Genomic DNA, 25,370 nt, shown 5'->3' on the forward strand with positions numbered 1-25,370 from the left:
TTAGAGAAAAACACTAACAAAAAAACGTAAGTTTAAAACTAAGTCCTTTGGAAACCTTTGGTGTCTCAAACCAGCTTTAATTCACAACCTGGGAGGTTGCGCTATGGTCACCCTACATTCTCTATAAAAACTGTGCAAAGATGTTCTGAAATAGAAAACTAATGATGAGGGAGACGTGCAGTGCAAACAAGTACAATGGTTCTCCTGTATCCAAACTGATCCTAGCCCAGTAATGCTCAAATCAATGTTTCAGCTAAAAGATTAACATGCTGTTGAAAACAAAATGCTCCACTTCCTAAACAACATACATTTCTAAGAGACAAAACATCCATCATACTTCCCATGCTTTAAATATCTCAGTAATTTTTTAAGTACATAAACACAAAACTTTTTAGAATTCCAGAGTTGAAGGTATGGTTTTATTACTCAGAGCAATCCCGTTTATTGTCATAAGTCTAGAAAAACTGCCCTAAGTTAGGAACTCTCAGTGTTGTATTTATAAGCCTTGGGTTGGAAAGATTATATGAGCCTTTAGAAAGAAAAATGCATATTTACAAGTTACTACATAATGTGAAAGAAGATTTAATTTCTCAATCATCTTTTTCAGTCTTTCCCAGAATACCATTATCTACTCATTAACAAGTTTTCTTATCAAGTTTTCATCCAGTTCACCTCACCTTCTGCCCTTGACATGCTCTTCCTGCTTCACTAGATATCTGCTGCTTTCATGGTTTATAAGATAAGGACCCAAAATAGAACTTTACAGAGGGACAGAAAAAGTACTTCTGTGAACAAAGAAATACAAATAGGTCTGTATACAATGCCAGTGTCCCATACAAATAACGAGGGGCTGTCCACTTTGAGTGTTAAGCAACCTAAATCTCTTCACACCAAATAGCTTTTATTTTTACTATCACTTACATGTATGATGCAATGTTCATTGAAAACACAGCATGACTGGTGTTCAGCAACTGATAGCAGAGTCATAGGATAGATCAAATGTACAGATATTAAGAGTCTGAGACAGAATACAGTTAGCTCATTATAAGTGACCTGGCACAGTTACGTGTCTTCTTTTTCCCACCTACTGCTGAAGACTTCATTGCAAAGTTGTGCTGATACCACAATTCTGTTTTGCTGCAGTTTAGATCCCTATTTCTGCTTAGTTGTAATGCTCCTATCTGAGAGAAAATGACATCATTATGCATTTTGAAGGACAGATCTGATCTCCAGCCAGATTAAAACACAACTTAAGCACTCATCTATGACCAGGAATGCAGAGAGTGGGCTGGAAGCAAGCATGCATCTTCACATATCTTCAGTGTCACAACCAGCACCAATGGGCTGGTACTTCATGGATCCAACAAAATGGCTCCAAGATATCTTCTTCCCCAAAAGCAAAACCAGGATCAGCAAACTCCACATTGCACTCATACCCAACAGCTGATACAAGTAGCTGGAGCACATGAATTCGTGAACCCTCTTAACAGAACAAAATATAACAACAGGACATGTTCTTTCATTCTCTGTGAACCTTTCTGCTGACAAAGACTCTGGATTTATATATGCATAATGCTTGGTGAATTTCAATCTTGAGAAATAAAGTGCTTAGCTAAACTCACTAAAACTGATGGATACATTAAAGAGAACATTCAAAATATTCACTATTTTTGTGGTTCACAGTCACAAAATATACCCGTGTCCAAGCTCACTTAATGTCCCAAATCTGACAGATCCTTAGACCCTTACATCAAGTCTTATTGAATCTGAAATGCCAGTCAAGTTCTTTTACAAACCTGGCTTTATGTCTTGAACTATCACCAGAATTTGGAAATCAGAGAAGCTATAACATAAGTAAATGTACAGTCAAAGTCTTATTATGTCCAAAAGCTTTGTTCATAAAGATTTTTGGTGTATTCCAAAAGCTTTGGGTCTCATGAAAAGACTGTTCTGATTTCATCAAGACACTTCTCAGCAATTCTGTCACTTTAATGGGTTAGATATGTTCCAAATATACAATGTGCAATTGTCAACAATCAAAATAGTTATTAAATTGGCTTATGAAGAAAAGAGCTTTAAGAACATGCAGCTTTGGTTTAGTGTTAAAAACAGGTCTGCATGAATAGAGAATTCTTCTTAGGAAACAGCGTGCTACTGGAAAAGAAGCAAACTGCTAACATACCGTGAGGAATCATACACCATTTTTCCTGCTTGGATTGTGTCTCACAGCTGGAGAGAAGGCTTGTGCAATAAAGATAATTGCCCACCAGCAAAGTAATAAGACATATACTGTCAATCTCCACTAGCCCTAAATAAATAACTGTTGATTTCCCTTTCTCTCACCATGCAAAACCAGAATATAATTTGGTGATTCATTTGTGAGTTCAAAGAAAGTGCCAGACGAGGAGAGAAGGCAGGACTGGATGGAAAGCCATGGACATATTAATGCATTAACCTTTGAAAAATCAAGCTGCTTTTGTTTTTGAAAAGCTGTGAGCTGTGAGCTCACAGCTGTGAGCTGTGAGCAAAGTAAAACAGTGCCAACTCAAAGAGGCAAATTTACCCCATGGTCATTTCAGAGTTGTTTTCTCACACTTTAAAATAAACAGTCTGCTTCTGTATGCTCGTCTGTTACACCACAACCTGCCTCAGCCTAGGGCTGAGTGTCACTTATTAACGTGCAGTCCTGGATATATGCAGGTCAGCATGGGACAGTGGGAACAGAAAAGTCTGTGCATCTTAGGGCTGGGATGTTATCAGAGGTTACAAAAGGTGAGTCCAAGGAGAGATCTTCTAGAAGAGAATGCAGGAAAACATGACATACAAGAGAAAAAAATCCTGTCTCATAAAAGCCATGTACACTGTTTTTAAGTATTTCAGTAAATTCTCATTGCAATATAGGCATTGTCACTGTCTGGGTTCAGTTTTAACATTTAGCCTGTTCCAACCAGGAACCTAAATACAGACGGCAGAAAGCAAATTAAATATCTGGCCTCCTTCTAGGACACTTTTACTCAGGACACATAGCCATTTTTTATGCTGTAAGACCTTTATGATCTGAGCTTCAAAGTGTTATTTAATTTTTCTAGCTACACATTCCTCATATCACCAGAGAACCTGAGCACTCTACAGTCGCTAAAGCCAATATAGTCCAAATACTCTCTTAAAGCAGAGAATATAAATATCTTTCTAGAGTAATCCTCATGTGATACCTTTCATTGTGGTAGGAGACTCCACCTCGCTTGAGATGACCTTCAGAGAAAGTAAAGACTGCCTTGCTGACAGTATGAATAATATCTGTGCTTTGCAAAATATTTCAATTCTGCTATTCCTGAGCCTGTTGAGTCTCTCTTCTGGAGATTCAGATCTTACCCAGGACCTAATGGCTTCAGATTCATACCAACTCTTTTCACCTTCCTTTCCAAGAAGCGCTTGATATGTAAAAGAAATGCAATCTTGTCCTGTATGTTGACTACTACAGCAGTATTTCAGAAACCATTTTAAGACTATTTAGTGTAAAAGGTTAATAAAGTAGTATGATTTCTCCTGATTTAAGGGGTTATGAAACACAAAAGAACACAGACTTAAGAGACACCCTGAGCTTCCATGCAAAGACACAAACCCAGTCAGTCATTCAAGCTATACCAAAGCACTCAGTGGTGCACACTCTCTTAAACTACTTGTCCAAAAAATTACTGACAACTGCACTGACCACAAGTACAGTCCAGACCTTTCAGGCTGTCACTCCCACCCAGAGATACAAAAGCATGAGATAAAAGCATTACCCTCAAGGAATCTTCCTTCTCTTTTGTGCTGCTCTAGTCTCTCAGGCAGTTTAGAGTGTCTCTATAATGTAGATAAAGCTGACAAGGTCACCCAGGCCTTGATGTGAATCCTATAATGAGGCACAGGGATGCCAGTATGTTTTCTTAGGGCTATTTAAGAAGCAGAGACTGTAATCAATTATTATCTACTTTGGAAATGAGGCTGACATAGAAGGTGAAAGAAAACTGCTAGAAAAACACACAGATTCCCACAACACTGTTTTTCAAAAATCTTTGAAAAAAGGTTTATTGGAACTTTTTTTTTTTTATACTTACAGAACAGTGTTAATATTCCAGAGACTATTTCCTTGAACAAAGAGTGACAGACTTTGATACGAGATTAGTTTGGACATTCAGAAGGAAGGATATTTATATGCAACCAAAATCCAACTAGCAACTTTCCACAGCAAAGTGGGGATAAAAGGAAGGGCTGCAGGCAACTGGGTATTGTTAAGGTGTAAAGAAAATTTCCTGCCACATCTTTGAGCTACACTCCCAAGGAAGAAAAAAAAAAAAAAATCCCAAGAGAAACCATCTTTAAATTATTTCAAAGTGTACACAAGAAAGCAAAAAAAAAAGTTTAACAAACAAAAATGCCACTGGTGATTCCAGTACAACTAGACCTCAGGTGCTCATTCTTTTTCTGATATATTTCTTTCTTGTTACTGTGGTTAAGTAAAAATGGATTTTCATTAAAAGCCAAACAATAACCACCTCCCCCCCAAGAAAACAAAGAAAGCTCTCCAGAGATTTTATTCACTTGCAGAACTCTCTTTAAACTGGTCTATGATCTCACAGCAGGCTTATTTTAATACACATTCAAAACACAGAACTTATGATGATGCAAAAGTATGCATTTCCAAATAGTTTCCAGAACTGTTTTGCAGTGAAAACAAAAAACAAACAACAGCAACAAATGTATCCAATTGTTCTGCTACAATCCATGAGCTAGATTCTCATTTAAGGTAAACAGACAAATTTACCAAGACAGTGGAACTGAACCCACTTACACTGCCTGATACTCAGTTCCTTACATACACCTTAACCATATGCAACTTAAAAGGCACTCTTCAAAGACACACTTAGGAAGAAACACTTTTCTGTAGTAAAGCCAAGTTTGCCAAGACAGTAATATTCCTGACAACAGCTCCTTTGAAAGAAATGCTGAGGACTCCCAGATGATGTCAAGGATGTAAGCTGGCATTTATGAATTAGGACAACCCTTTTTCTGAAGCATATACATTGTAGGGAATCAAGGAACTCAGGGTACTAGGAGGTCAAGTTTATATTTTTTTTAAGCACTAAGGGTTATAGATGTTACTGAACAGAAATATTTGCAACAAAGGAATTATATGGGGGAAGCACAGAAATTTGAGCAATCTTATCTACTGAATTACCTTGCACCAGCTGAACTGGGGAAACTATCACGGCAGTAGTCTGTAGCAAGTACAAGATAAAAAATACTGCAGCTTCATCCTCTTGATGATGATCACTTGATGTGGTCTAAGCACACAAGTGCCATAGCCCAATGAGGAGTCTGAATCTTTAATTACTCACACAATTGGCTGCAGCTGGAGGCAATCTTTTTCCAGACTCTTTTGGAAAGCAGCAGACTGTAAGCAGCTCTGGTCACTGTCCTGCACTGACAAAGTCTTCTGTGATGCCCTACTCAGCAATGATACTGCCCATTCTGGAGGCAAAACTACTGTTTATTTTATCTGCTGTGCCAACACATCTATCTGGCAAAATCATGCATTTTGGACTGAGCTAGCTGAGCTCAGCACTATGGACAATAATGTCTCAGGACGGTCGAGGAGGAAGTTAGATGTGCCATGTTTGATGAAAAGAAAAAAATCTCTTAAACAAAACTGAAATTTCTTGCTCCTAACTACCCTATTTTTATTGCTCTCCACTGACCATGGGGAACTTAATTCCTTTTGGTTTCTTGAAAAATTCCAGCACACATTGCTTTAACCAGATCAATTGGCACATCTCACCATAATGTTGTAGCTCTGCTGAAATCCTCATCCTATTCCTTTACTCCTTCAGAGTGTGAGAAGCACCATGATTGCAGGTGGGCAAAACAGAAAGCGGAGGCCTGCAGAAATTGGCAGCTCCTCTTTGCTAGCAGTAAAACTGTCTGAACTGAAACTTACAAACTGCAAAGCCTATTGGAAATAGACTGCGTCTGGTTAGCCCAGACTGATCCTGTGCCATCATCCTTACTTTGCTGAATAAATGCAACTGGACCCTTTAGCTTCACGAGACTGGAATAACTAAAACCTAGATATTCATGGTGGTTTAATGCACAAGGTTCCAAGAACAAAACTATAAACACAGCACAAAGTTCTTTTATTTTGGGATGCCCTAACAAACAAAATCTCATTTTGGAACATCTTTCCAGAGGGAGAATAAAGTTACAACACCTCAGCAGAACCTGTAAAACTGAGAAAATAAAACATTTCTTGTTTACTGTATTGTGAAACAGGATTAATCTCTTCTAACTTGTAGCGTCAAAAGGGAAAATTCATAATTTATAAAATCTCATAGAAAAAATGTCATCCCAAAATGGCTGTTAGCTTACAGATGACAAGTCTTATTGCTCAAAACCCTCCTGAATTGAGACATTAAGTTGATATTTAGATTCAAATCTGTCCTGTTTTCATGCACTGCTTTATACATTAAATAACTAGATTTCCTGCCAGTCTTCTCCTAAGGATGGTCTTTGCTCTTCAGAGAATGTTGCACCTCTCTTTTTGTATCAATACCATATATTTTTTTATTTACTTCTATTCTCACAGACATTATATTTTTGGTGTAGAGTTGTTATGCAATATACATCCAAGTCTTTCTTGTCAGGTCAATCAATATTTCATTTACAAGGAAAATGCCTTATTTACATTGTGTCAGAAGCGACATTTGCTTAAACACTGTTGCATTAATAAAACACTGAAGAAGACTCTGGAATAGGAAATTTTTCTCTAAAGAACACTGTCCCATGTAGAGTGCAACTAGTAGTTTGAGTTAGCAAAAATCACTGGGTGAACATTACATCATGGTATAACATGTGCTTTATGGGTCTCACAGACAGCAACCTGCCTGTGTTAAAAGTAGCCTGCAACCACCATCATGAAGAGCTACACTGGTATTTTCTCCACACTTATGTAGGAAAAAGTTTCCCTGCCTTGAGACCCTCTTTAATTTAGGTATTTTCTGTCCTGTATCTGGACAGCACAGACAGCTTTGAAAGGATGCTTTTGTTTTGGGAAAAATTGTTTTTCTGAGAAGGTGTTGATGTCAAAGGGGAGGGGTAAGGTCAAGATGCAAAAGGAGAGAATGAAAATAAAAGGGAACAGGAAAGAAGCAAAAGAGCTATTTTCCAGAGCAGCAGAGAGCTCAGCTGATGACATGCTTCCTTTCATAGGTCAACAGGAAAACTCCTATGAGCTGTGTGTTGTGACAGCACATAACTTTGCTCTCCAAACCCCCACACAACTACTTTGCTTCTACTGACACTCCTAAAGGCTTGCTAGTTTTGGCTTGAAACTCTATTCAAAGCTTGAGAAGATTTTCCCATTAAAAAGAAATTCAAAACTGGTATCTTCTGGTTTTAAATCAAAACCATCTAATTGGAAATTCCCAGTCAGTTGTAATTCTACTACCTAATGGTCCTAGGAAGACATGATACAGATATTACTGAAATCAGTTCTGTGAAATTAAAGAGTCCTCTTACTGCCTGGTTTCTTCTTCCCATAAAGGTCCTTTGACTGCCATCAGGTCACCTCCAAACTTTTTTGTGAGCTGAACAGATGGAGTTCTTTAAATCTCTCACCACAAGGCATTTTCTCCAGTCCTCAGTCTATTTTCTGCAGTTGTCACCTGCATCTTCTCCAATTTTCCACCAATTTTTCATATTATATATTTAAGTACCTAAATAAAAACTTAAAAACCTACCTTCCAGCCATCTGTTATTAGAGAAATTGGGCAAGGTCCATCATAAAGTGATTACAGTTAATCATAGAATCATAGAATAGTTAGGGTTGGAAAGGAACTTAGGATCATCTAGTTCCAACCCCCTGCCATGGGCAGGGACATCTCACACTAAACCATGCCACCCAAGGCTCTGTCCAACCTGGACTTGAACACCGCCAGGGATGGAGCATTCACAGCTTCCCTGGGCAACCCATTCCAGTGCCTCACCAGCCTCACAATAAAGAGCTTCCTCCTTATATCCAATCTAAACTCCCCCCGTTTAAGTTTTAACCTGTTACCCCTTGTACTATCATTAGTGAAGAGCCTTGAATCAAGTACACCTCAGATTAAGCCTTCCAACAAGTACCGTGCTGCAGTACATTTCTTACCCTACAAGTACACCTCTCTACATTTTCCAGCATTTACTCACTGTGTTGCAGTAGCTTGCACAGGAGCTCTTGATAATGCTTTTGTAGACTCAGCTTTGAGTAATGTGAATGCTTTCATAGAATCATCATAGATGATCCATAGAATACGTTCAGATGATCCACTTCCAGATTTCAACTTGCTTGCTTTTTAAGACATGTTCTATTTTTCTTTCAAGTATAACATTTTCATACTTCTGTTCAAAGTAAATACTTGAAGCTTCAGTTTTAAATATTTTTTTTTTCCTGGCATGGTGACTTAAAGAACAACTGTTTTGTTTCTTAAACCAGTGCCCACCTGTTCCATAACTCTAGTTTTCAAGACAGGATCAGACTTTCTAGACAACACACTTTCTGTAGTTGCTGGATTCTTTTTGCAAGTAACTAGATGAATAGGATTACACCAAAACATATCTGGAACCATAAAAGTGCTGTTGAATAGTGCTATTTTCCCTGGTGAACACAGGTAAACACAGTCTTGGGAGCACAAGTTCCCCTGCTGATCAGGGGCAGCAGGGCAGAAGAAGGAAAAAGGATGCGTTTCCTGCACTTAACACAACAGGAAAGCTCCCCGGATCCTCTGGGTGTTTTGTGTAATGACATAAAAATACAGCATTACTTTCCATTGTCTCAGCTTCTCTTAGAAGGGAGTAACTAAACAAGGAATGATATTGCTGTGTACTTCATAAAACATTTCCTGATATCAAGAGACGAGACATGATTGCATAATGAACTGGCATATAGCATGGTGCCTGTGCAATTCTGTAGTCCGGTCTCCAAGAACTGACTTCTATTTTGTTAGAGAAATCAGTACATAATGGACAACAAGGAATGAGTGGAGAATGGTTTTGCTGCTGATATTCTTCAGTAAACTGAGCTGGCAGCCAACTGTCAATCCCACTGGCTCTGCTCCCCACATCCCAGCCAGAACAGTAAGGGGGATTGTGGAGGTAACCTCATTTCACTTGCTAAAAATATTTGCAAAAGAAAAAGGGTTTGAAAAATATTGCCTAGAATTTTTCATTCCTTAGATTCCTACTTCTGCTTCTCCACTACAAGCAATATATTTCCCTCCTCACTGCTTTGATAAAAGACTCTGATCCTGGTGGGAGTTTCAGATTTGCCACTGGAATGGAATCTTCATACAGGCAGTTCTGTTATTGCAGTTGGCTGCCCTGTCTTCGCTATGTTCTGTGATTACTATGCAAGATCACTTGGGAAGTGATCTAACAGCAGCTTGCCTGCAGAAGCAGTAATCTCATTACAAATTTTGATCATGAGAGTGCCAAATATTTTTTAGACAAATTTGAATGATCTCTGTGCTGACAGGTAAAGCTGGCATTGCTCAGTAGAACACAAATATTGCAAGAATTATAAACCTGACAAAATTATAAGCCTGACTGACAACATAGTGTGACTAGGACTTGGGAGGAAAGGACACAGGACTTTACAAGATGGTGCACAGAAGGCCAGCAGAGTGCAAGCACTGTTTGTCCACAGGTTGCTGTACAAATGTCACATAAAAAGGGAGGACACTTAGACTTGGTCTTGTCCCATATAAATTCAGGCGATTAGTTACAAACACTTAAATGAGAATCAGTGCAGAGAAAGAGGAAAAAAAAAAAGGTGTTCTAAATCACCCTCTGGAGGGGCCAGAGATTAGAATTACTTTTTGTGTCCTGTTTCTCTCTGTTAATAGAAGGATGAGAGAGGCAATGCAGAAGCGTTCCACTGCTAGCTAAAGCACTCCCAGTTAAGTATTTAGCAATGGATAAGCCTCAGCTCACTGCCCAATCCTCTATGGGCAGTAAGAGAGAATGCACTGCTACAGTCCGGCTACTTCAAAGCATCTCCGTCAAATTTACCACATATGCACAGAGGACATAAGCAGCAGGGTATATATAGCTCAAGCGTATCAGCCTTAGAGCTCAGGGGAAAAATAAAGGATCAAGATATTCATGGAAAGAGTTATATTTTTAGACTAACCTCAGTATATGAAGGAGGCTCAACATATTCTTTTCCACAAATCAGGAGCTGAGGCTCAGAGAAAAGTTCCATTAAGACAAGCCCTTCTTATTTTCTCTGCTGCTGGCTGTGAAAAATTGAGCACAAATGGTAAGTTCTTCTTCAGGGCTTAACTCTCTGTAAGGCTATATCTTTTTATGAAAAGGGAGTTTCTCTTTGACTTCTGCAGCTGGAAGTGTTAGCATCTTTTTCTTTCATTCACAAGATAAAGAGCCCTGTAACCTTTAAATGGGTTGCAAATGGACTTCACTGTTTATGCCTTATCTTTATGCCTGAAGGAGAATGCAGGCCACAGAATCATGGTGAAATGACCTTTAAAATCATCTTGTATGCTGCAGTGGAAATAGGCATGATGCCTCAAGGCAAAGCTGAGAATCCTCTCACTCAACCTGTAAAAGTTCACTGTGGCAAAGGGAACAGAGGAGAAGAAAGAATGGAAAAAGTTTTGGGGAAGCTGGGACAAAAAACTGATCTGTTGGGATGTTTGAGGTGGACTCCCCACCACAATGCAAAAAAACACTGAAGGAAATATTTTGAGTGGACTTGGATTAAAAGTATAACTTTCTTCACAGGAGGTGAAGAAATTTCAGACAGAACAGTTTATTCATCAGTGCATTTTCCAGAGTGGAAGAACCAGGGATTTTAATCACCCTCAAACTGAGGAAGGATTGATTAGGTCTCACAGTCCTTTAGTGAGTGTGAAGGGCATGAATCCCTATAGGAATTTAGAAAGAATCTAAGAGGGCTAAGCCTGAAGCTACTTGAACTGAGAGTCCCAGCTATACTTCCCTGAATGCCTTAGGGTAAAAGAAAGTCAATACTTAAAGAAGCGACAGCTTTTATCCTTGCATACTTGCCAGCAGCTTTTTGTAAAGACAGTTTTGGGCTCTAATCCCTGATTTTTTTTGTGAACTTTTGCTTTCATCACCTAAACATGTTAGGAGTATATTTCTGTGATACAAGGCAGCTCAAGGTTCCATGAAGGACATCAGGACTTTAGAGTGTTTGGTGCAGAAGTCCATTTTCAAAACAGGGCACAGGCTTCTATAAATAGTCCCAGGCAATCACAAAGCTTTAGCCACTGCATATGTCTCTAAGCTAAGTCCTCAGCAAGGTTTCCATCAGCAGAAACTAAGGTTTAATGAAGGGTTGAACCAAAGGCTTAGCCCTTTAAACAGTCAATTTATTGCCACAAAAGATGACATTTATTGAACTCCTATTTCTGTCCAAGAAATCCTATGGTGCTTGAATCTTAATCCATTCCTCAACAGTTGATTGAAGAAAGCATAAAATAAAATGTTTGAGTAAAATAGAAATATCAGTCATCAAATCTGCTGTCAAACTTTCAGCCAGTGCAACCACAATGAATCAGGAGGTTATGTGAAAGTACATTTGAAATTTGCCACAGCCAAGCCAGTTGTAAAGCCAGGTCTTCTCTAATAACACTTCATCAGAGATACACATGCAGGCTTTTTTTCACATCACAGAGGACACTTTCAGAGCATTATTGCAGCAAGGTATCCTTTTTTCTTTTTCTTACTGTAAAGTCCCATTTGTAACAAGTAAGCTTACAGACTCTTGGAGCATTATCTAGTGAGAATCATCCGGTGTTTTCAGTTTCCTACAGAGATGTGATCAAATCAACAGAAACTGTCTATAGCATTTATTTCTCCAAGTGACTCTGGGAGGGCTCCGAAAAAAGATCTAATATACAACAGCCATGACACAAAAAGATCAGTCACAGGAATTTAGAGGGTTCTGCTGCAGCATTCAACAAACTCTTAACTACAGCACATCTGCATTTTTATATTTTACAGAAGCATTGTACACACATTGCATATGTTTTTTATCGTGTACTTGCCACACAGCTTTAGGGTCAATTCACAGGTTATTTATGCAGCCTCACCAGTACACCCACCATAAAGCCATCAGAGTGGGAGAGATTACTAGAGATGACTTTCTACCTTTTCATTGAGGTAAACCAAGCTAAATTTACATCCCTTGCAGTTCCTCTTTACCTATTGCACTCTCAAAAACTTCCAGGGGTGATCTATCCCATTCAGCACCATCAATGCTGTTAACAAGACAACAAAACTCAGAAGCCCAGACCCAGAGAAGCTAGCTTTGTGAGTAATACAAGCCAAAACATAGCTTCTGCACCTATACTGCTTGTGACAGCCACCATTGTATACTGCATACGATTACCTACAGCAAGGCAGTGAATTCTCTTCTAAAAATGAATAAGGAAGGATTTAGTTATGATTCTGAAACCATATTCAAGAAAGCTTTGCAAAAACAGCTTCTCCTGGAGCTTCCAGCTGACACTTCTTTGCGTTTGTTTGTGTGCTTGATCTGAGCATTCTCTCATAGGAGTTTTGGTGGCCACAATTTCCACCCAAGTAGAATAAATGGTAGCTAATGGCATTAGCATTTTAAAAGAACTATGAGGCAAAGGTTTTCCAAAACTTCAGTCTCTGGAAAATCATGCCCCACCTGTTGTCTCTGTAGCTACTAGGAATTGGCCCCTCCTTACAATGGAGAGGGTGATAAGCAGCCAAGAGATGGGGCCAAATATTGCATCGTGCTTTCTCATCGGGAGCCAGACACTGTCCTCAGTATGCTCATTGTAATCTACAGTAATGCTGCAGAGACTTGTGCAAACCAAACTCAGATAACCTATCCTTGTATCTAGCTCTTGAGACCTAATCCAGATCCACTGAGGTTAATAGTGTGAACTAACATTACCAGTTAAACCTATGACATGCATTTATTCATGGGTAGTTCTTTAGTTAAGAGAAGTCCATTGCTACATCCTCCTGCCTCATCAGAGCATATGCTCCCTAGTCACAGTATACTAAAGCAAGCATTACATGCATGCAAATATTCAGATGTTCCTGCCAATTATAATAATTTTGTATAGAGTTTTTTGAGATAACCCCTGTCACTGAACAGCAAAATTTTCTTCTGTCTTTGGGACCACCCAAGCAAATGAATCCTGTGAAACTTTTTACTTAGGAATGATCTAGCAAAGCCAAATCTTTCCTTGTGCCATTTCAGTGCTTGAGTAGTCCCAAAGTGAACAGTGCCAGCACAAGAAACACTCTGGTACCAAAAGGATGGCACAGACCTTTCTTACCATTAATACAACTAATATTCCTCTGTAATTGGAGAGGAACTAGACCCAGCAGCAGCTACCGGTCTGAACAAGCCCAGTAGAGGTAACTGCCCAACCAACATACAAAATGGCACGTACTCATCATTCTCAGCTCTGCAGCAAAATAGGAAGGTAATGATCTTATTTCAGGAATGCCAACAGCAGTTATCCATTTGATATCAGTGACGTATCAGATGCTTCAATTTTAAAGGCAGTAGCAATTACACAACCCTTTTGTGTATCATTAACAACCTGGAAGCTATTCATCTACTTAATTGCAATAGTAGCTTTGTGTCTGAGGACAGGACTTTGATCGTTAATATTTGAAAAGCACAGTCAATTAATATGTTTTGGACTTAAACAGAAGTGTTGAAAATTGATAGGCAACTGTTAAGGCATTTCCTCCTTTGCCTAAGAGAGCTTTTCCCTCAAAAATAACCAACAACCAAACCAACAAAACATACCATCACCTCCACAAAAAATAAAAACTCCCACTGCCCACAACAAAACAATAATGGTCAGTTCAACTTTGCTATCACAAAATAACACCTAGGATGAATACAATTCAATTTTCAAGCTACAGCTGTGTCGTGGTTTAAGACCAGCCGGTAACTCAGAACCACGCAGCTGCTCACTGCACCACCCCCCCCCTCCCCTTTCCTCCCCCCAACTCCCAGAAGGATGGGGAGGAGAATCAAAAGAATATAACTCCCATGGGGTGAGATGAGAACGGTCCAGTAACTAAGGTATAACACAGATCACTGCTGCTATCACCAATAATAATAATGATAAGGGAAATAACAAGGGAAGAGAATACAACCACTCACCATCCACCAACCAATACCCAGCCTGACCCCAGCAGTGATCCAACCCTTCTGGGTAACTGCCCCCAGTTTATATACTGGACATGACATGCTGTGGTATGGAATACCTCTTTGGTTAGTTTGGGTCAGGTGTCCTGTCTCTACTTCCTCCTGGCTTCCCCTCCTCCTTGGCAAAGCACGAGACACAGAAAGTCCTTGGTCAGAGTAAACATTACTGAGCAACAACTAAAAACATCAGTGTTAGTGCTGTTCCCAGGCTGAGAGTCAAAAACACAGCACTGCACCAGCTACTAAGAAGGAGAAAACTGACTGCTACTGCTGGACCCAGGACAAGCTGTTATGGAAATTCAGCATGGATGTGAACTGAGATTAAAATTTCAGTCCAATGTATATTCGTATTAATGAAGAATTGGCTAATAGTAAAGTGATCAGCTGTGAGGAAGTTCTCAGAGGATCAGTCACCTTTATATAAAACTAATGGAAAAGGTCACAAGACACCCGCAATGAACACCCTGTAGCCTTCAGAAATCTGAAGCAGCAAAAAAGAATCATAGACCAGAAAAACCTACATATGTACTTTTGAACTCTCTGAACAGGAAGTTCTAAAAGTTCTAAGAAGTCAGGGTTTCATTTTCTCAGGAACAACCAGTTTTCACATGGGATTGAGAAAATTTTCATATCAAATAAAAGAAACAAAATGGAGATCTGAAGCTGTATGGCAAAAGTCAGCAGTAGAACCAGGACCCTAATCTTAAAGCAATGTTAAAGGTCCTCCTTTTTCTGGTAATCACAAGGCCACAAGAGGTGATACAAGTATGATTTTTATCTTTCTTCTAATGGAATGGCCACCTGACTTCCAAGTTGCTTGAAAGAACCATTACTTTCTGCATTTGTTATCCTTCTATTATTTTACTGCACCACATGGCTGCACACATAATTAAGGTTTTAAATAATGAATAGATATTAGCATTATGTAAATCATCAATTTTCCATAGTGGGAACTTGTGGTAACTGCCTGTGAATCACAAGTATTAGGAGTCACAGACTTACACATTTTAAAATCTGAAACTATATGTCTGTTATAAATTAGAATCTAAGCAGCTCCTTTGACACTCTTAGATTGTTCCCATCTCAATCTGTTGCACATCTGCTGGCAAAACTTTAGGTATGAGACCCTTAAGAGAACATGGAATATATTAGTATCTTGAATTAAGACAGCATGGAGTGCTCAAGCCATGATTATCCAAACAAAATTAAATCCTCTGAGTTAACATCATGTATATCTATTCAAATTACATTTAGCTAAAGTCAGTTATGAAAAACAATTGCCATCTCACCACTTACTGCTCTCATCCATCTGTTTTAATAAACTCATTACTGAACTATAATTGGAGAGATTCACGTAGGCCAGGACTGTAAAACGTTGCTTTTCTTAATTCTTCTTGCACTTCTTGCTCTGTTTCCACTGTGGCTTAGGGCTTAATCTACTGACACCCCAAATAACGAGTTCAAAAAGCAACCAAGACAACAAAGTCTATTCTGAAAGTATACTGCAGAATTTGATGTTAAAACATAAATATGTTTTGGTATTGGTATTAGAAATACCAATTTGGTATTAGTATTAAAAATACCAATTTCAATGAAAAAAACTGATTTATCAGTAAAGGCTTATGGGACACCCATCTATATCACCGTGGGGCTCAAGAGTCAGTGACAAGGTTTATGATGCTAATTTTGCAGCTATTCATATGCTGGCTGTAATAATGATGAATGGGGTCCTTAATCTGCATTTCTTGTAACACAACCCATTTCACATGTCATGCAAAGAGAACAGAAAACCCAGTGCTAACAAGAAGAGATTGCTGATGAAAAGAAGATTTAGAGAATGCGGCCTAGAACGGGAATCCAGGTGCTTAATCTACTCTGTCTCTTCAGCTTCTCCCAGCACAATAAATTAGGAGCTCTCCTAGGGTAAAACTGGCTATGGAGAAATCTGTTGGGAGAAGTTCCATATGCCAGCTATGTGCAGATATAGACCCCAGGGTGGCCACTCAAATATTGGGTTGTTCAGAGTTCCTTCAATTCCCTAAAACATTTTATCCCTAGCACATTTCCTTTAATCATCCTTCCTATTATTCAGCCTATTTTTTTCACATCAAAACCTAGGATCCAAATCTTCCCCAGAATGCACATTTCCTGTATGTGAGACTAAGAAATTAATTTCTTTTACTACTGAAAAAAAAGAAAGAAAAGAAAACACAAGATGAAAAAAAAAACCCAAACAAGTAGACTAGTAGTACCTAAAAGACAGCAAAAGACTTGTATAACCTGGTAGAAGACTGATATGAAGAGACAATTAAGACATTATAATTAGCTGTTCAACTGCATCTGGATGTTCAGTGCTTTTTTTAATTTTTTTAATAGCCCTCTCAAAAATCCTGGACTAAATGTGTAAAGACTTTAAACATAAGTTGTGATACGGAAGTACAAGGATACCCAAATTCCACCTAGCACAGTAACTGTACTGCTGTATCAGGTGGAGACAGATGCCTACAGATGAGAAGGAGCAGGGTAATCAAAGATACATTTTGCCAAATACTTATTTAGCCTTCTTGATGGTTTTGGTTTGGAACACCTCCTGACCAATTCATTCCAGCCTCGTCGCTTGGTTACAATAAGAAATTAAGAAGGTCTATGTACTACACAAAGAACCTCCTCTTGCTTGGTTTGTCTGAATCTACTGAATGTTGTCTCTACCACCTCCATTTGCTAGACCCCATTGTTTCTGTGAAAAAAGCATCTGTATCCACTCTTAAGCTAAGACTATATAGCTCTCCTGTATATTCTCCCACTTTTTTTTTTTGTTCAAACACACAGGTTAGTAAGTCATTCCCTATTCAGAATCTTGTAGGAATCTCTGGTTTCTGCTTTCTCCAATTTTCCTAGCTCTCAAAAAAAAAAAAAATCTGAGACAAGGGGGCAAAACACGTGCATTTGTCAAGTTGTAGCATGAAGCTATATGTGTTGCTTTTGATTTCATTCCTCGTAGTGCCTAAGTCCTTCTGTCCTCCCACCTCTTCCCAGCTGTGAATTGATGTTTTCATGCAACTGTCATTAGTTGCAAGACTGCTGCTTGGTAGCAACAGTTCACTTGGACTCCATTATTGTATCTGGATTTGCCCAATGCATCATGTTACTCTTGTCTGCACTTAATTTCCTCTGCCATTTTAATGCCGATTCACCCAGTTTTATTAGATCATTCTGTAGACCTTCAAGTCAAATCTTTGTCCTCACAAACCCCAAAAAAGTTCATTAGCCAGCTTTATTACTTTAATGCTCTCCACATTTTTCAAGTGGTTTATGAACATATCGAGCATCACAGGACCTAAAAAGGAGTCCAAAGATTGTTAAACTTTCCCTCAAAGGAACCAAGCATTTACTGATTTACCTGACCCATACATGCATGTGCACAGTGTACATGCTAAGGATTAACCTCAAATTGACAAGGATGCAGTTGATTTATATGACAAAGCCCCAACACCAATATTTTGAGTAAGGTGAGGGTTTCAATCACAATGACTTAAATTTAATGGCTTAAAATGTTAATAGTATATATTCACAGATAGACAATTAAGTCTTGTCCTTTCTCATGTATAGCATAGAGTATTCTAATAGAGCAGGGCAGCATTTTGTAATGAAACCAACAGGAAGTGATGAAACAGCACTGAAGGTTGTCTGTATTACTTGTTCGTCACACAGAAACTCTTTGTCTATCAGTCCAGCAGCCCAATGCTACTACTGGTAATATTAGAAGTTGGCTTTATACTGTGTATGGTTTTTTCTGTTAGATGGACTACATGACATTAGGAAAAAAAAAAAAAAAAACAACAAAAAAACTAACAGCCAAATAGTGCCCAGAGAAATTATCAAGTTGAACTAATGAAAAGCAGACATTAGACACTGGCTTTCAATTCAGACTCTTTCCTGGCGGAAATCCCATACACCATGCACAATAAAACACCAAAGGGAAGTTATACAATCACGCTCCAAATGTTACACAGGGTTGACTGCCAATAATACGCTAATTCTAATTAGAAATATAAAAACAAACATTTGCAAAACATCGTTCAGTGAGCCAATGTCCCCCATAAGCCTGTGATCCTAGTTAGGAGCTATAGAGTTAAACTGAAGCCTTTCCAACTCACAGTTTAGCTTGTCCTGCTTAGCTGTAATTGCCACGTTAGTGACTTTCAACACATGAGTAAAACAGACAGGTTTTTAAACCACAAGAATCTACTGTCTTTTCCAAAATGTAGTTAAACTACTTGAATTATTAAAACAGGGAAGGTATGGTTGAAGGACGATCTATAGCGTAGTCTGTCATCTTTCCCACATTCCACCCTGAGAGGCTTATCTTTTTTTTTTTTTCCACCTCTTTTGTTAACCCTTCTGGGTTTTGTCCATAAGGACAGTGGAAGCAAGCAGCATCTGTTTGAAGTTTCCCTTTCCCAGCACACACACAACCCACTGCTGATAACAGAACATATCTGCTCTGCACTGATCACTCCCAGAAAGAACATCCAAAATTGTCTCTTCTGGTCCAGAAACATAAATGCCCTCTAGGGATTAGGCACCTCTGCTCATTTTATTTAAAAACCAGACTTTTCTTGACTGATTTTTCACTGAACAGGAATTTGGACAAGATAATGACTGCATCCTTACCTGTTTGCAGACTGACGGAGTGAGAAAATAAAATGCTTTTGGTTTCCACAAGATGCAAGTAACTGAAACGCCACTGAATCCTTGCCAGAATCCAGCTCTAAAGTGGTCTTGCTGTGCAAGAGCAGCAGAGCAGTAAGTAGCCAGTCCTTTCAAAACAGTCTTCCTGGAATCAGCTGTTGCCCTCATTGCTGTTGCCAAATGAAAAAAAAAAAATAAATAAATAAAAATCTTCCCTCTCAAAAACAAATATGAAGGCCATCCCAGCTCCAGAGAAAAGCTTATTACCTGGATGGTCAGACATACACAGACAGTATGGAAAGTTCCACTTCTCCTGCAAGGAAGAGCTAAGGGATCTGCCTTGAAGGTCTCCTGAGGGAAAAACTCTCATGAGCATCACTAATACAGCCACTTATCACCTCACTCAGACTGTTCCAGTCTTTCTGCTTCTGGAAGGAGCCTAACATAGCAGAAGAAGAAAAAGCAATGTGAGGAAAGCTGTCATCAGTACAGAGATGCATTTTACTGACTCCAGGGAGTCCTACATCAGCAGCAGCAGCCATGCTCCCCAGCATCATAGAACAAATTTGCGACCTTCGCATACATATAAACAAGGCCAGAAAAACTACTGCACACAGCAGGAAGAGATCAAAAGAGGTCAAAACTATCCAGTGATGTTAAGATCTCTGAACCAGCAGGGGAGCTGTTACATGAAAATATTCACTGGAATAGGTTGCCCAGGGAGGTTGTGAATGCTCCATCCCTGGCAGCGTTCAAGACCAGGTTGGACAGAACCTTGGGTGATATGGTTTAGCGTAAGGTGTCCCTGCCCACGGCAGGGGGGTTGGAACTTGATGATCTTAAGGTCCTTTCCAACCCTAACTATTCTATGATTCTAAGTGATCTTGAAAAGCAGATTCAGATACCACTATACAGAGGAAAGAAAATTTGGATTGGCATTTAGGTGAGACATTACCAATACTGAATGGGACTAATCATTTTCTGTATGAATTGTTATTATTCTCTCAGAGTCATTGAAAGAATAAATATGAAGTTTCATTTCACTTTAATGATTTTCAGAATGAGACTCTGAAAATAAAGTCATGGTTGTGGGGGGAAAGCAGGGGAAGGTTTAGTTATCTCTTAATATCATGAAGCCTCTAATCCCCAGACCTGGATGAAGGGCTCTGTGAGCTAAATCATCAGAGACAGAAAGGTCCTACCCCACATGTAATCTGTTAGGTAGAAAATGGACAAGCAACAAAACACAAGGAAACAAACTTGTCAGCAACATTTGGTGAATTCAGCACACCACAGGGAATACTTATACTACTTTATTTTAAAGTGCTTTGTTAAGAGCACTGGGTAAGTACAGTGGGAAAGATAATGGTATTTAAGTGCTTCAGACCAATAAAATTAGAATATAACTAGACCAGAATTTTCCTTCACTGCACAGGCACTGCAAAAATAATAGAATAAGCCTGTGTCCATATTGTAACAGAAATATTAACTTCCTGGATTTAAATATATCTATCATGATTATTGATGAGGTTTAAACCTAGGTCAGGAAATTCCTAGTGGTGGAGATAAATGCTTATCACAGATGTCCCTAGACAGCATACTAGCAGGTGAGTATTTGACCCCAGTCCTCTCTGTTAAATATATACTAGTTGTGGGCGAAAGATTCATAGAAAAGAACTTGAGTCCCTTAACCACTGTGAGATGAACCTCTCAGCTGCTGGCGGCAGACAGTACCAGTTAATGCCAAGCAGAATCTTTCTGATTTAGGCCACCTTGAACTCAGGGTCTTTGAAATTAAATGACTGGATTCAAAGTCAAGCATTACTTAATTTCACAAATCATTACAAGAGTTACTGTATCCTTTAATGCCATGAAATCCAAAGGCTGAGTTGTTCCTCAGAGCCCAGGAATCCCTGAGATTGTTTTCAAGCTCTAACAAATCACACACAGCGGAGGATATGGCAGACTAGGTGCAGGTGAAAATGAGAACATTCCTCTTATCATTTCAGCTCTCTTCCCTACCCTGCCATTCTCTCTGATGAGGAGAGGAAAGCAGTGCGTCTGGCACATATAACACTCAAGGAAGGTCAGTGCACTAATGACTACCATTTCCACAAGTTAGCCACACAGAATTTGATCTAAAGATGCAATATATCTATTATTTTTTACCTGAGTTGACAGAAACAAATGAGCAGGTCATGTATTCAATCTCTCAAACAACATAGGATTGCTTCATTTACTATAAAGGTCAGAAACAGTGACCTGCTTAATGGCTAGGTGTCATTTCAAAGGTGAAACACTGATGAAAACAAACAATTTTTTTTTTAATTACCTACCAGACCAGTATTTGATTCTTCTCCAAACACATCGTTCTTCTTCTACCTGCTTATCACTTGCAAAAAGTTATCACTGCTTTTGTGTAGATATCTACTGATCTGGAAACTGTTCCACAGGAAAAAGACTGAGCAGCTCCACAGAGCTGCTGCTGGTAGAGAATCCCAACATCATCATTTTCCTGAAGGTCTGAATTCCCCAGAGTGAGCCAGGCCCAAAAATTGCAACAAAAAGACATTCCAGTCACTTAACTGAAAGTTTAAGCACCACTTAACATGGAGCTCTGATCCATGGCCATCTCTGTGACAGTTGTATGTGAAATGGGGCCATGTGGCTAAGAGTCCTACTCCCATCAGGGGAAGGGGGCTGTCAGGCTCCCACATCCCAGCTGGATGGATCCTCTACCACAACATGCAAAGCCAGGACTCATAAATCAGTGAGTTGCAGTTGTCTTAGATGTTTCAAATCTGACAAGAAATACCAAGCCTCATATTTAAAATAGCCGAATGCCCAATGTTTCAGGGAGTTGCATAGGATGGGTACATCCCAGGCTAAGTCTCTTGTTATGCCCGATTCAGAATTTGGGTCTCTCTAATCCCAGCCCAGCCCACCATAACATCTGATGTTCTCTATATAGCTGAGGTTTGACAGCCCTAAATTTCAGAAACCTTTATCCCTCAAACCGTTTCCAAAGTAGACAAACTAATAAAAGAAAATATCATTTTAGGCAAATCAGTACTTTCTATTTCACTAAAAGCATCCTACACTGCTCAAACAGTTGGATTATTTTCAACTGCCACTTAAATCTCCTTTGAAGAAAGATCTCTTAGTATTGCTCTCATGTGGCACCAAACTGTGACCTGGACCTTGAAATTCTGCAGCAGGGCTGCAAAACACAGATATTTGGTCTGGATGCATAGATATAGGAATATGCAGAAAGCTCTGCCTGAAACTCAAACTCATGTGACACTCAGTATGTTTTTTTCTAAGTTTATGAATAAAAAGGAGAAAAAAAAATAAAAAAAAAAGGCATTTCACTGAATTGTCCTGAATTTTATCAAAAATGATGATAAAAATCAGAATGCCTTTCAAAAAGGGGCCATTGTCCCTTTGTTTTTTACATTCTGATATTCTGATCCACATCCCACTTAAAACTGTCTGTAGTTTGTTATTCTTTTTTATTAAGAAAATATTTTGCTTAAGACTGGAATTGTTAAAATAGACTATATTTTGTTTGAGAAGCACAATGCCTTGAAATCTCTCAGAACCTTCCCATCCATGAGCATAAAGCAGAGAATATTTCATGTCCCATGACACAGGATGGAACAATCTTATCTGGATAGCTACTACTTCTGTGACGCTTTGCTTGCATTCAGTTGAGATTATTTCCCTGATCTTGTCACACCACACAAATACATGAAATAAGCAGAAACAACAGCTAACATAAAAATTGCAGTCACAAGCCTGTGATTAAAGATGTCCTAGATACATCCTTGTCATTGCCCGCATTCAATTTTTAGCATTTTCCCCCTAAACAAATCTTGTTTCCTCTTCCCTCTCTCCTTTTTTAATTAAAGCTTCTCTTTAAGATCATCTTCAGATGATCCGAAGAGTATTCCCCTATGACATTTTACTGTCAAGCAATGAGCTACTCTTGGTGGTTTCCAGATCTCTTGCCAATGTAACCATGGAGACCTTGCCAGCTGCTACAACATCTTGAGGAATTTTGACTCTCTCTTATTAGCTTCCCCAATGACAAAATCATTATCCAAAAATGGAGTCACAGCGGCTGCAGGATTTTATTTATTTTTGCAACATTCATGAGCTTACATGCTCATTATGCCAGTTGTTGAATTTACTGCTTGTTATTAAAGTATTTGGTATTTACATGCATAGCATGCAGGGGAAATGTATAGAGCTTATTTGGTAAACTCCTATATTCTAAACTGTCCAAGGAATAAGCCTCCAACCTAACCCATGACATAAAATATTGCCCAAAAATAAAAATGCCCAATTAGCTGAAACAAAAAGCCATATCATCTTCCTTCAGATGGTGTTAGAGCACAGCTACTGAAAGAGAGCAGCATGAACTTTCAAGCCAGAGGACCTAGGAGCTTATGCCAAACCTACTTTTAAATGGTGAACCTACAACAGAACAGAAAAAGTTCTGTTTACCACCACTTCTTCCCAGCATCCTTCAAGTGGAAGTGGTCAGAAGGAAAATTCAAGAAGGATGCCAAGAGGAAATGAAGGGGAAGAAGAGAGAAAGAGCACTATTTCCATCATTTTTTTAGACCTTAGCTGTCATGCCTTTCTGCTCCTCTGTTATGGGTGTGTCACCAAGGTTCTGTTCCCACAACAAGGCAGAAAAAGAAATTGTTTTCTTCTAGGTTCTTTCATTCCCCCTTCATTTCTTCTCTTCCTTACCACTCTCCTCTTTCCTTTACACATTAAGGGCATGGCCTGTCCAAACAATGCAGAATCTTTTTTGCAACTTTTCTATAAAACAATAGCTGAAAGCACAGTGAAAAGCAAAGATTTAAACATCCCAGAACAAGCTAGTACAAGGTAGTCAGATCTTTGTTTGGATGATAGACAATGAACTTTGCCCATTTCTACATTACTGAAGCTACTGGCTACAGCCAACACCAGGTGCAGAAACTGAGTTTGTTTATTTTGTTGTTATCTTAGCTCTTTAAGAGACATTTATTTTTAATTTCTTTCAAGGAAACATGATCACACTTCAAGAACAAGAACTCCAGCAGTTTTAGCCCACTTCACTTATTTTGTGTGCTTTCTTAGTCTTTAATTCAAACAAAGGCTTCAAAAGCATTCTTCCACTCAATCACTCCCAAGAAAAAAATAAAGCAAAGCAGCAAAGGCTGAGTACACCTTATTTAACCCTTTACATTTCAAATACTGCAATATTTTTTTATCTTTTCCTATTACATTTATGAATTAAATGTAATAACTATTTGTAACAGGCATTGTTGCCCATGAAACAAGTGAATTCATTTATCTGTACAGCACCTATGACTCTGGCCCATTTATTCCATTGGAATGAATTCACCAGTGCTGTGTTCACAAACAGCTTACACAAGCTAGAGACACACAGACATGTCTCTTGGAGAAAAAGCATCTGCTTCCAGAACTCACTATAAAACTGCCTCACCTACATTTCTTGGCATCAGTTCATGGTTTTGCATGTTTGCAAACAGTCTGGGGCAACTAATCCCACTGGCCTGTGGTGTGATGTCCAAGAGAACATCAGAAACTTCAGACCAGTTTAAACCACATCAGAGAAACAGTATCAGGAAAGGGACAGGGCACTACAAACACTGTGAACCTGTCTGTGGTCAGTTGGATGGCATTGCTGTGCCCATGGATATTAATGAGAAATAAGGGAAGAGGAGGACTGCATGGACTGTAAGGAAAAGTCTTGTCATGAGGTGCCGAGTAAGACAATCAGTTTTCCACCAGCAGTTCCTGTGGGCTATGTCACAGAATCTGCTAGAACTGAAAAACACAGCTGCTAATTCAATACATTCCAGCTTCTAAATATTGTCTCTAGTTAGACATACTCCTATTTCTACATGGTTTGAGATGGAGTAGGAGATGCACAGCTCCTGAACCTTTTATAGCAAAGTTTTTCCTATGCTATGCTGTCCAGTGAATAGCACTGCCTCTTTGCAGCTCAGAAAGATAGGGCTTGGTATCTTCTACAGTTAGCAGAGCATTTGCTGGAGCCCTAGCTCTGTTTTCAAAGTATGCAAAGGCATCCAGTTACTGCCAGTATTATGCAATATGTTTAGAATCTATTCTGATATGAAATTAAAAGTGTTCATGCTGTACTAACATGCTGCAGTGATGTAGAGCTCTCCAACTTAAAGCAACCCTTGTTCTAGTTCAAAGCCCTCAAAGGAAGCTGGAGTATACCTGTTTAAGTGCACAGCAGCTTTTTAAGCACAAGCAATCTTTACTGAAGTAGCTCTCTACCTGCATTTAAGATACACACAGTCAAGAAGGAAGGGGGATGCTAGGCCTTTTTTAAAGCTTATAAGAAGATTATGTC

General features: G+C 39.0%; 1 long non-coding RNA gene across 1 annotated transcript; it reads right to left on the bottom strand.

Annotated features, from left to right (window-relative positions):
- Positions 1-23,084: 23,084 nt before the first annotated feature.
- Positions 23,085-24,150, bottom strand: LOC134159987 (uncharacterized). Its single transcript, XR_009963390.1, has 2 exons — positions 24,080-24,150; positions 23,085-23,761 (listed from the first exon to the last, which is right to left on the bottom strand). It is a non-coding gene; the product is annotated as an uncharacterized LOC134159987 (long non-coding RNA).
- Between the last annotated feature and the right edge of the window lie 1,220 nt (positions 24,151-25,370).

The sequence above is a fragment of the Pezoporus occidentalis genome, unplaced genomic scaffold, assembly GCF_034315485.1.
Source record: "Pezoporus occidentalis ecotype Australia unplaced genomic scaffold, CSIRO_AGI_Poc_V1 ctg154, whole genome shotgun sequence".
In the NCBI taxonomy this organism is placed as follows: Eukaryota; Metazoa; Chordata; class Aves; order Psittaciformes; family Psittacidae; genus Pezoporus; species Pezoporus occidentalis.